Source organism: Schistocerca americana, chromosome 3, assembly GCF_021461395.2.
Source record: "Schistocerca americana isolate TAMUIC-IGC-003095 chromosome 3, iqSchAmer2.1, whole genome shotgun sequence".
Lineage (NCBI taxonomy): Eukaryota > Metazoa > Arthropoda > Insecta > Orthoptera > Acrididae > Schistocerca > Schistocerca americana.
Genome location: NC_060121.1, coordinates 904741941 through 904754329, shown reverse-complemented (window position 1 = coordinate 904754329; position 12389 = coordinate 904741941).

Below are 12389 nucleotides of genomic sequence, written 5' to 3'. Positions count from 1 at the left end.
TGACACTCTCATCCCCATTCCGCGATAACACGAAACGGGCTGCCCTTGTTTGCACTTTTTCGATGTCCTCCGTCAATCCTACCTGGTAAGGATCCCACAGCGCGCAGCAATATTCTAGCCGAGTATGGACTAGTGTAATGTAGGCTGTTTATTTGGTGGGTTTGTCCCATCTTCTAAGTATTCTGCCAACAAAAAACGCAGTCTTTGTATCGCCTTCCCCACAATACTATCTATGTGGTCTTTCCAATTTAAGTTGCTCGTAATTGTAATTCCTAGGCATTTATTCGAATTGACAGCCCTTAGATTTGTGCAGTTTATCATATACCCAAAATTTATCGGGTTCCTTTTAGTACCCATGTGGATGACCCCGCACTTTTCTTTGTTTAGTGCCAATTGCCACTTTTCACACCATACAGAAATTATCTCTAGATCATTTTATAATTGGAACTGATCGTCTGATGATGTTACTAGACGGTGAATTACAGCGACATCCGCAGACAATCTAAGGAGTCTGCGCAGATTATCACCTAGATCATTTATGTAAATCAGGAACAGCAGAGGGCCTGTGTCATTACCTTGGGGAACACGATATATCACTTCTGTTCTACTCAATGATTTAGCGTCTATCACTACGATCTGTGACCTCTCTGAGAGGAAATCACGGATCTAGTCACACCACTGAGACGATACTCCATACGCACGCAATTTGATTAATAGTCGCTTGTGAGGAACGGTATCAAAAGAATTCTGGAAATCTAGGAATATGGAAACGATCTGAGATCCCTTGTCGACAGCACTCATTAGTTCATGGGAATAAATGTGTTGCACAAGAACGATATTTTCTGAATCCGTGTTGGTTATGTATCAATAAGTCATTTTCTTCAAGGTGATTCATAATGTTCGAGTACAGTATATACTCCAAAATCCGACTGCAAATTGAAGTCAGTGATATGGGTCTGTAATTCAGTGGGTTGCTCCTATTTCCTTTCTTGAATATCGGTGTGACCTGTGCTACTTTCCAGTCTTTAGAAACAGACCTTTCGTCAAGTGAGCGGTTGTATATGATTGCTACGAAAAGGCGCTATTGTGTCTGCATACTCTGAAAGGAACCTGATTGGTATACCATCTGGACCGGAAGACTTGCCTTTCTTAAGTGATTTAGGTTGTTTCGCAACACCTAAGATATCTACTTTTATGTCACTCACGCTAATATCTGTTCTGGTTTCGAGTTCTGGAATATTTACTTCGTCTTCTTTCGTGAAGGAATTACGGAAAACTGTATTTAGTAACTCCCCTTTAGTGGCACCACCATCGGTAACATTTCCGTCGCTATCACGCAGTGACGGTGTTGACTGTTTTTTGCCACTGGTGTACTTTACATACGACCAGAATCTCTCTGGCTTTACTGCCATATTTTGAGACAACGTTTCATTGTGGGAACTATTAAAAGCATCTCGCATTGACGTCCGCATTAAATTTCGAGTTTCCTTGAAACTTAGTCAGTCTTGGGGATCTTGCGTTCTTCTGAATTTGGCATGCTTTTTTCGTTGCTTCTGCAACAGTGTTCTAACGTGTTTTGTGTACCATGGTGGATCAGTCCCGTCTCTTAGTAACTTATGCGGTATGAATCTATCTATTGCTGTCGATACTGTATCTTTGAATTTGAGCCATATCTGGTCTACACTTACGTAATTAGCTTGGCAGGAGTGGAGACTCTCTCTTAGGAAGCCATCAAGCGAATTTTTATCTGCTGTTTAAAAAATTCGCTTGATGCCTTCCTAAGAGAGAGTCTCCATTCCTTCTGGGAAAAGGAAATTTAATGAGACTAGTGGTAGATGACGAAGATCAGGTTCGAAGGACGGATGTACAGAGATAGAGTTCAAGCAGAATTACAAGGCTGGTAGACGCGCAGTCGACAGGAAAAGCGTGGAGAGAGCTGTAGTGATGGGGATTGTGGGTAGGCGATCAGTGCGCTGAATTAGAAATGCCGAGTGCCGGAGCGGAAGTGTCGTTCTATACTGAAGCCTACAGTCATATTATTTGTATACATTAAGTGGAGCACCTGTATGCCCCAACTTGCATGGCGACCATCCAAAAAGATCTACTCTCACCTCTCCTCTAGTTAGTAACTAAAAAGGATTCCACTGAAAGTGCAACAAAAGCATCAATTTCTTTCTCCTGACTTGTTAACCATTTCTAACTTTCAGAAAAGCGTTATGAGTGGCGAATTTTGAATAAAACCTACATATCTTCACGGTAAATGATAACAGCCAAGCAGTTGCACGATAAAGATTTATTGAACTCCTTGACCACGGTATATATACCTTCATCAAAAAAAAAAAAACTGAACAGGAAGATACTTTCATTAGTAAAAAAACTTAGCGACGTAACTGAAATAGAAGAAAAAAAAACAAACACTTATAGCTTTAAGTAACCATGAAAATTACCAAAGCATTACTAGCACAAAAACTTTTAGTGACTTGCTAATATCACATCCTGCAGTGGAGATGCATAAAACAATCGTGCCAAAGGCGTCGACAGTAGTTAAAATTAAAATATCACCTCCATCTGTACAGCGTATTTATGAAGAGATGACCTATGCGAACACGGCATATTGTCAGTACTTAGCCTGTGAACTAGCGTGAAGAGGAAGCACTAGGGCAGACAGTTTCACAGAGAGAGGGAACTTGTGGTATGCGCGAGACACTTGCGCACATTAAAACCCAGGGATACATACTCATGCGCGTCAAAATTTTAAAGGTTGTGCTAATTCAAACCCTCTGTCTTAATAAATAAAACATATCAGGAACCATTTGAAACACCTACATACAATAGAAAATATGAACACCAATTTGCCTTTGTCCTAGTGTCAAGCAGCTGAAGTTTGCGCTAAGGAACACATCTAACAAGAGAGGGCACTAATGTTATGCGCGAGAATATCGCGCAAATTAAAGACTAGTCATGAAAAAAAAACGTAACAGAATCATTTAAACCACGGATACATTCTGTCAGGATGCTTTTGTGCTTATAATACTTTGGTAATTTTCATGGTTACTTAAAGCTAGAAGTGTTTCTTTTTTTCTTCTGTCTGAGTTATGTTGCTAAGTTTTTTGCTAATGAAGGTGTGTTCCTGTTCAGGTGTTTTTTTGCTTCTGATGAAGGTATATTTAGATATACCGAAACCGTGGTCAAGCAGTTCAATTAATCTTTATCCTGCAACTGTTTGGCTATTATCATTTACCGTGAAGATTTTCAACAGCCGCTGCTTCAGCCATGTTTAAAATTTTCACCTACATGTCTCTTCAGCCCATGTTAAAATTTGGTTTCTATTGCCAAAATACAGCGGAGTTTACATACTGTCAACTCAGTAACATGCTGTGCAGTTGCAGTTGTGAGAGAATTTTGAAACTGTGGTTTAAAACAAGTGAGGAGCTGAGAATAGGTAAGGTCAATAGCTTGTGAAAAAGCACATCCTTGGTACAAAACCAAGCGTCTCTCTTTGGTTATGTTGCTCCAAAGCGCACAACATGTCTCATTTGACCAGCCATCGATGGCTCTTAAAATTACGTTCTTTCATCGAAAAAGTCTGTAGTTAGTAGACTAAAGCGATGGATATGAAGTTTCCATAATAACCGCTTAGCAAAATGCTCTCCTTTTTGCATGCTATCATTTGCGAAAATATCATTTGATATCGCAAACCGTTTATGAGATATGAGTCCTGTTGTGCCACCCAAGTCTAAAGAAATATTTAGTTTAACGTATCATGTAATATGCACCAAACGCAAAATCATGGCGACCCCAAGGTATCATTTCAAACTTTTCCGAATTTCATGCAGTGTCTTACACGCAAATGTGATAATAACTATGACAATTAACGAATTGATGGGCATATCATCATGAAGTTGACATATAAAGCTATAAGTAATACAAAAATTCTTTACAGACGAATGGAAAAACTGGTTGAAGCCGACCTCGGGGAAGATCAGTTTGGATACCGTAGGAATGTTGGAACACGAGAGGCAATACTGACCTTACGACTTATCTTAGAAGAAAGATTAAGGAAAGGCAAACCTACGTTTCTAGCATTTGTAGACTTAAAAAAAGCTTTTGACAATGTTGATTGGAATACTCTCTTTCAAATTCTGAAGGTGACAGGGGTAAAATACAGGGAGCGAAAGGCTATTTACAATTTGTACAGAATGCAGATGGCAGTCATACGAGTCGAGGGGTATGAAAGGGAAGCAGTGGTTGGGAAGGGAGTGAGACAGGGTTGTAGCCTCTCCCCGATGTTATTCAATCTGTATATTGAGCAAGCAATAAAGGAAACAAAAGAAAAGTTCGGAGTAGGTATTAAAATCCATGGAGAAGATATAAAAACTTTGAGGTTCGCCGATGATATTGTAATTCTGTCAGAGACAGCAAAGGACTTTGAAGAGCAGTTGAACGGAATGGATAGTGTCTTGAAAGGAGGGTATAAGATGAACATCAACAAAAGCAAAACGAAGATAATGGAATGTAGTCGATTTAAGTCGGGTGATGCTGAGGGAATTAGATTAGGAAATGAGACACTTAAAGTAGTAAAGGAGTTTTGCTATTTGGGCAGCAAAATAACTGATGATGGTCGAAGTAGAGAGGATATAAAATGTAGAGTGGCAATGGCAAGGAAAGCGTTTCTGAAGAAGAGGAATTTGTTAACATCGAGTACAGATTTAAATGTTAGGAAGTGGTTTCTGAAAGTATTTGTATGGAGTGTAGCCATGTATGGAAGTGAAACGTGGACGATAAATAGCTTAGACAAGAAGAGAATAGAAGCTTTCGAAATGTGGTGCTACAGAAGAATGCTGAAGATCAGATGGGTAGATCACATAACTAATGAGGAGGTATTGAATAGAATTGGGGAGAAGAGGAGCTTGTGGCACAACTTGACTAGAAGAAGGCATCGGTTGGTAGGACATGTTCTGAGGCATGAAGGGATCACAAATTTACCATTGGAGGGCAGCGTGGAGGGTAAAAATCGTAGAGGGAGACCAAGAGATGAATACACTAAGCAGATTCAGTAGGATGTAGGATGCAGTAAGTATTAGGAGATGAAGAAGATTGCACAGGATAGAGTAGCATGGAGAGCTGCATCAAACCCGTCTCAGGACTGAAGACCACAACAACAACAATACAAAAATAAAATTTTTTGACCTAACGGTTTCTGCATAATCATTTGAGAAAGGCTACAGGATGTGCTCCTCGATTCTGTCATCGCAGCCGGCCGAAAGCGGTCAAACGACACAGGGCTTCCCTCCGAAAAAACGAATGAACTCACCCAGCGCTACAGACGAAAGAAAATCGGTCACTGCGCGTCGGTTACCTATCTTGCATGGACTTGAGCGACTGCGTAGACGGGAAGTGGTAATCTTTTTATTGCTTTAGTACGATGGTAATCCCAAAAGTAAGGTGTCCTATTTTTTTATAAGTACATAGACATGTTTATTTCTACAATGGTTTACATCAGTTTACAGCTTGAACATTTAGCTATTTTTCGACATAATCACAATTTCTGTCGAAGCATTTTTGTAGACCCTGTGGCAGTTTTTGTATGCCCATGTCATACCAACTCGGCTCCATGCTGTTCAGGAAGTTATGAACCTCTTCTTTCACCTCGTCGCCGGAGTGAATCGCTTTCCGACCAAATGTTCTTTTAACGTAGGGAACAGGTGATAGTCACTGGGCGCCAAATCAGGACTATAGGGCGGGTGGGTGATTATGCTCCACTGAAACTGTTGCAGGAGAGCAACGGTTTGCCGAGCGATGTGTGGGCGAGCGTTGTCATGGAGAATGTGTACGCCCTTACTGAACATTCCTCCTCTCCGCTTCTGAATTGCCCGTTTGGGTTTTTTCAGGGTCTGGCAGTACCTGTCAGCGTTTACTGTGGTCCCGGCGATTTAGCTCCGACGACGAGGTGAAAGAAGAGGTTCATAACTTTCTGAACAGCATGGCGGCGAGCTCGTATGACATGGGCATACAAAAACGGCCACAACGTCTACAAAAATGCATCGTCAGAAATCTTGATTATGTCGAAAAATAGCAAATGTTCAAGCTGTAAACTGATGTAAACCATTGTAGAAATAAACAGGTCTATGTACTTATAAAAAATAGGAGACCTTACTTTTGGAATTACCCTCGTAGAAGCTGGAGATGTTGCTTATTTCTTTAATATAATGCGGCAGGTTGTTCCAGAATCGGGTTCCTTCTATTGAGACGGACTTCGAGAAGGTGGTTGAATGATGGAGTGGGACAGAAAAAATTTTGATCTGACGGAATAGATGTTTCTGCTGTGTTATTCAGACAAGAGCGTTTAGATCATGGAGAGATATGAGGGACAGTGTTCATTAATGAGACGGTGGAGAAGACAGAGGGTGTAGAAATCCCCGCGCTTGTCTGCATGCAGCCAGGATAGCTGTTCATATGACGGTGAAACATCATGGATATAACAAACATCATGGATATAACGAACACAGGCGTTCATAACTTGTTCCAGGCACCGTGAACTTTCCTACAACTTCCGTTTATCACTCGTTACGCTGTAACGATGATCAGATGCGAAGGAAGAAAAGAGTATTGGGGATTGCTTCCCTGTTGGCGACATCATTGGAGTCAGAGAACAAGCTCGCATTTTAGAAGGATGGGGAAGGAAGCCACTGTGTCCTCTGCAAATGAAACATTGCAGCATTCGTCTTAAGCTATTCAGAGAAGCTACAGAAACTTCTATCCGGATGACCGTTTTCCACAACGCGTGTCCCGTGTGTAAACATTTGCCCCATCTCGCATGGCGACCGGACGTGTCAGCAACACTATGTCTACAGTCATGAAGTGAAAGTTGATGTTCCTCGTGCTCTTAGCGCTGCTGTTTCAGTTCTACAGAAGTCTGCTCCGAATATTATGATGCAAGTTCATCGAAATGACTGGAACTTTTGCTGAAGTCTAGTAAGCGTTTCTGTTTTGAGCGACATTATTAGGCCTAAGTTCTTATTAAATAATTTTTGCAGTCTTTTAGTTTGTTCCATTCGTCTGTAGTAATTACACAAAAGATTTTTAGGTACAGCAACTTAAAAAAAAATAGAGCTATTTTCACATAGACAGATCAATATATGTATTTAGAGACGTGAAATGTAGCAAAATAAACACAGTTTGTTGCACTTTTCTGTGAGATTACTACATTTTGCACCTTTTCCTTTCTGTCCCAAGTTTAAGCACCTTTCCCCTATTTTTATCCGCATGTTTAATATATTAGAGAGAACTTCCTTTCCTCTTCTTGAGCAGGATTTTAAGATTTTGTTTAATCAGAAGACAACAATGGTCAAAAACTATAAAATGTAATTTGTGGAAAGCACCAGCAATTATTTATATCCCCAAGCAACAATGGCTAGCTTCAATAACAATAGTCAATCTCAGTAACAATGGTTCACCTGCAGCTGTGAAACCAAATAAAATTTAAACAATGATGCTGTAACAGTTGAAACTTAAATTCAGTTAGCATTGGTATGTATTTAAAAGTTCCTATACATCGACTGTGTACCGTCTGCCCCCTGTAGCTGCGTGGTCAGCGCGACAGTATGGCAATCCTCTGGTCCCGGGTTCGATTCCTGGCTTGGTCGGAGAATTTCTTCGCTTAGGGACTGGTTGATGTGTTGTCCTAATCATCATCATTTCCTCCCCATCGACGCACAAGTCGCCGAAGTGGCGTCAAATCGAAAGACTTGCACCTGGCGAACGGCCTGCCCGACGGGAGGCCCAAGTAACACGACATTTACTTTTAGTGTTTTACCAAAACAGAATTTTCATATCAAAATCATGTCGAAGCTTAAAGAAGGAGAAGTTGTGTGCACTTTTAGAAGAATTCGAGAGTCAGTTTATCGAAACTCTTTGTGCGATGTGCCGTCTTAAGTAAATATTGCAGCCGGCTGGAGTGGCCGAGCGGTTCTAGGAGCTTCAGTCTGGAACCGCGCGATCGCTACGGTCGCAGGTTCGAATCCTGCCTCGGGCATGGATGTGTGTGATGTCTTTAGGTTAGTTAGGTTTAAGTAGTTCTATGTTCTAGGGGACTGATGACCTCCACCGTTAAGTCCCATAGTGCTCAGAGCCATTTGAACCATTTAAATATTGTAATCGATGATAAGCATCAAGGAAACATAATAAACCAGCACATCCAGAGCAACTGAGGCAAACTGCTCTGATACATGGCTTCAGTTTAGGATTTGAAAAGCAGCGGTCATTGAAAGAGTTTAGTGCGTATCTTGCCCTGGTATTAATCAAATCAGGAATTCCAATCCACAAGGTAAGCTATCCTCCATTCAAATCATTTCTTGAGAAGTACACACAAAGAAAAATGCTAGAAAGAGAGCACTATGTGAAAAAGTTACTTGTAGTCAATTTATGAGAACGTTTTAGAGAAAATTGAAGAAGCTTTGGATGAACATGAAGTGGGATGCGTTTTAGATGAAACTACTGATGAGATGCACAGATATATTTGGAATGTGATGATTTTTCCGTTATCTGGTGAATGGATGAAACGCGTACTTTTTAATATGTACCAACTCGGAAAGACAAATGCCTGTACGATAGGGTGACCAAATTATTTTCGGTGCAAACCGGGACACATTCACCCGGGTGCTAATGGACACCTCATTCCACATCTACCCAGGTTTCTTAATTTTGAATATTAATGTTTTGTTGATACATTTTGCTAACCCGATTATTGTAACTAATAAGAGGGTACAAAAGATTTATATAATCTAGAATATCTGTATAATTAATGACATTTAATAAACGTATACAGTAATAAAGAAATGTATTACGATTTTACAAAATTTTACAGCCATTCAACTTTTAATCAATTACTATTTACATGAGCTTTAATATTACTGAGCACTTGTAGATGGAATTGACTATCCTTGGAGAAAAGGGCTATTTTTCACTGCCTCCAGCCTTTTTGATCATGTCTTTGTTCTTTGAGACACAGTGATAAAACTCGGCACAATCCATTTTGCAGTTGTACAGGATCTGCAGGATTGCTTCGAGAGAGTCCACCTTCATTCTGTTTCTTTCCTCAGTCCACTGGATATTCATGAACGAAAATATTATTTCCACATTGGCATTATGGGCTGGGATTGCAAATAAATACCTTGCAATTATTACCAACTCAGAGTAATGCTGAAGACAGTGACAGCTTTTAAAAAAACTCACCCACTTCTCATGACATTACAATGGTGTTTTTTTTTCATCATTCCACTTGTGAAGACTTTTTTCAACAAAATTTGTCAGTATGCCGAACTGATCAAAGAGAATGGAATCATCGATTTCAATCTCTTTACTCTTCAAATAAGAAACTGTCTCTTCAACACTTTCCCATTTTGGCACTCTCTTCAGTAACATCCAATCAAACACCGGCGATGAGGGTAAATATGAGGCGCTCCACTTGCTGAGATATTTTACACAAGTGTCATAAAACTTGTTAACTTCTTCTCTAAAACTCCTTTCCGCTGCTTCTGATACTTTTGCTCTTTTAAGGACAGATTTAACATTAAAAGAAATGAACTGCTGTTCTCTACTCTTAGTAACAGTTTCCAGAGTATTTTTCAAAACATCATTTACCTCTATTTCACTTTTCGTGCTTCCCTCAATTTCCTTTATCCCATGCTGCAAAGTGCTAAGCTGACTGTGAATGAACCATAAGTAGGCTTCACTTAAAGGGTTACTGAAAAACTGAACCAATATTTTGGGGGCTTTGTCTTCATTTAGGAAAAAATCTTTTAACGGTTCAAACAGGCAGATTACTCTTTCAACTGCTGGAAACAGTGATAACCAGCGAGTTTTCGAGTGACACATTACATTCATATATTCAGTTCCCACATAATCACAGAACTCCTTAAGCATCTCTGTTCTAACAGTATATGTGTAAAAGTGTGAGTATACCTTCATGACGATAGTTTCAACATCACAGCTTAAACTGTCAGCAGATGTCTGCACGCTATTGTGTAAAACATGCGCAGGGCACCCTATGCCTTCAATGTTTTCATGCAATGTTGCCTTTAATTTGGTAAATACGTTGCATTTGCCTTGTGTTTTTAAACCACCGAAGTTTGTGTTGGTGTTGTCTCCACAAAATGCCACACATTTATTTTTCTCAAGATCAAACATTTCTATAGTCTTCATACAAAATCTTGAAATTTCGTCAGATGTTTCATTAGGTAGGGAACTCACCTTCAAAAGTTTGGTCTGAATTTCCTGATTAATGTCGAAAAACTGAACAAAAAACGGAAATATTTTAGTGGCCTTATGATTGCTGGCATCAGTGGATATCCCGTAGAAAGAAGACTTTTTGATGTATTCAAGGCTTTCCTTTACACTCTGATGAGCAATAACTCCTTTCACTAAGGCTGACACTTTAGTTCTTGCTGAACTGAACTTTTTTGCGATGGAAGAATCATCAAACATAATGCTGTTAATCTTATTAGTACAGTCACTAGATCTATGAGTTTGGTGATGTTTTACCGTGTGGTAGGCTAGTGTAAGCTCGGCTGCTCGAACTTCTGTCTCTTCACTTGCCTGATGTTTCACAAAATAATTTTGTAGATTTTTACTGCAGCTCGGTGCACTGTATCTGTTAATGTGTTTCTTTGACCTGATGTGATCAACTGTATCGGAACGTCCACCATGACTTGTACTAATAAAACAGCTACATACGGAATACTCTGCTTCGTAATCAAAACGAACTTTCTTAATGAAATTCCATTCCTTGGAATAACAGTCACTGAACTTGCAGGCACGTTTCGGCATTGCGTTTCACAGTACTGCAGCAATAATACCACTAATATGAGAAAAAACTATTGCAGTTTGTCTGACAGTGAGTATGTGAGTAAGTGGCGCGACAATCGGATGGTTTCATAGCTATGTTACAATAATACAACTTACTACTTGTTGGCCAAAGTAGTGCTCTAAGTAAATTAATGCCTGAGTGTATCAATACTGTACTGTGATTACTAGTATGGGACAATGGAGGTTTTAGACAAATAAGCTAAAATATATAAATTTCTTGTGTTGTATTTCCTTTAATACAGCGAAATCGCAAAAATTTGAGAAAGTTTCACGAAATGTATTTAAAAACTGAATTCCGGGACTTTTGAGCGTCCCGAAACAAATTTTCGGGACACCGGAACACGGGGATTGAAAATCGGTACAATCCCGGTTTTCCGGGACACTTGGTCACCCTACTGTACGATAACACAATTGTTCAACAACTTTGCATGAAGCTGTGGCCAGGCGGGGCATAGGATACAAAAAGGTTAGGCTTGTGGTGACTGCTCAAGCATGCTACATGCTTTTGTCTTTCCAACAGTTAAAGGGTATTTACCCCCATGTAAACCATGGGACATACATTGGGCATGGTCTACACCGTGTTTGCGAAAGTATCGGGAAGAATTACTGTGGGATAAATGACTTCACCGCTGCTCTAAAGAAAGTTGTGGTTAAGCCTCCCACTCGTCAATTTGTGTATCAAGAAATGAGAGAACTCCACCATCCATAGTTTCCTGTCATCATTAGGTGGGGTACGGTACATGGATAAGACGCGCTGTTTTCTTTGAACGCACCGAATGCGACCTCAACCCAATAGAAACAGCAGCCATCAAGTAGGCACAACAATTAAACAACAGTGAAGACCTAGAGTTGAAACTTTTTGCAGTATTTAACTGGTGTGATCCAAAATTTAAAGGTAGAAGGCATGGAGGAGGAGGAACAATAGAAGAAGTTGATGAGTGTTTTGGACATCTTTGGTGAATTTGCTAAAGACAAACAGGAATTTAATTTGTAGAATAATCCAGATAGGAAACCTTTGCGATTGTGACTGAATTTCCGTTATGGGTGCTGAAAAGATATGGTCCATTGGTTTATGCAGATGTTGAGCGGAGTTTCTCCGTGTGTAACGAGCTATTGAGAACAAAGCGCCAGTGACATACAGTAGTGTCAAAAAAATTGACATTATAAATGGGACAAAGAAAGTTAATGTAGCGGGTTTAAACTCATATAAAGTAATTTCATCAGCTCCTTTTTGCATGTATGTTCAGAATATTCTCCTCCCCCCCCCCCTCTCTCCCCTTTTCTGGCCATAATTTGAAACTTAAAACCCTTTTACTTCCTCTGCTCTTGCATTTATATTCGACACACAGAGTATAACAAAAAATGTTAGGGCATAAGAACAAGCAGTATTGTCTGTCCGCCAAGCTCGTTCCTCGTACACATCAAGTGCAGTTTCTGCCACTTAAAAGTAGTACTATGTGCGAGACTGCGTTATGATCCAGTTCGTAACCAGTCCACACTGTAGATAATCCACCAGTTTCTGT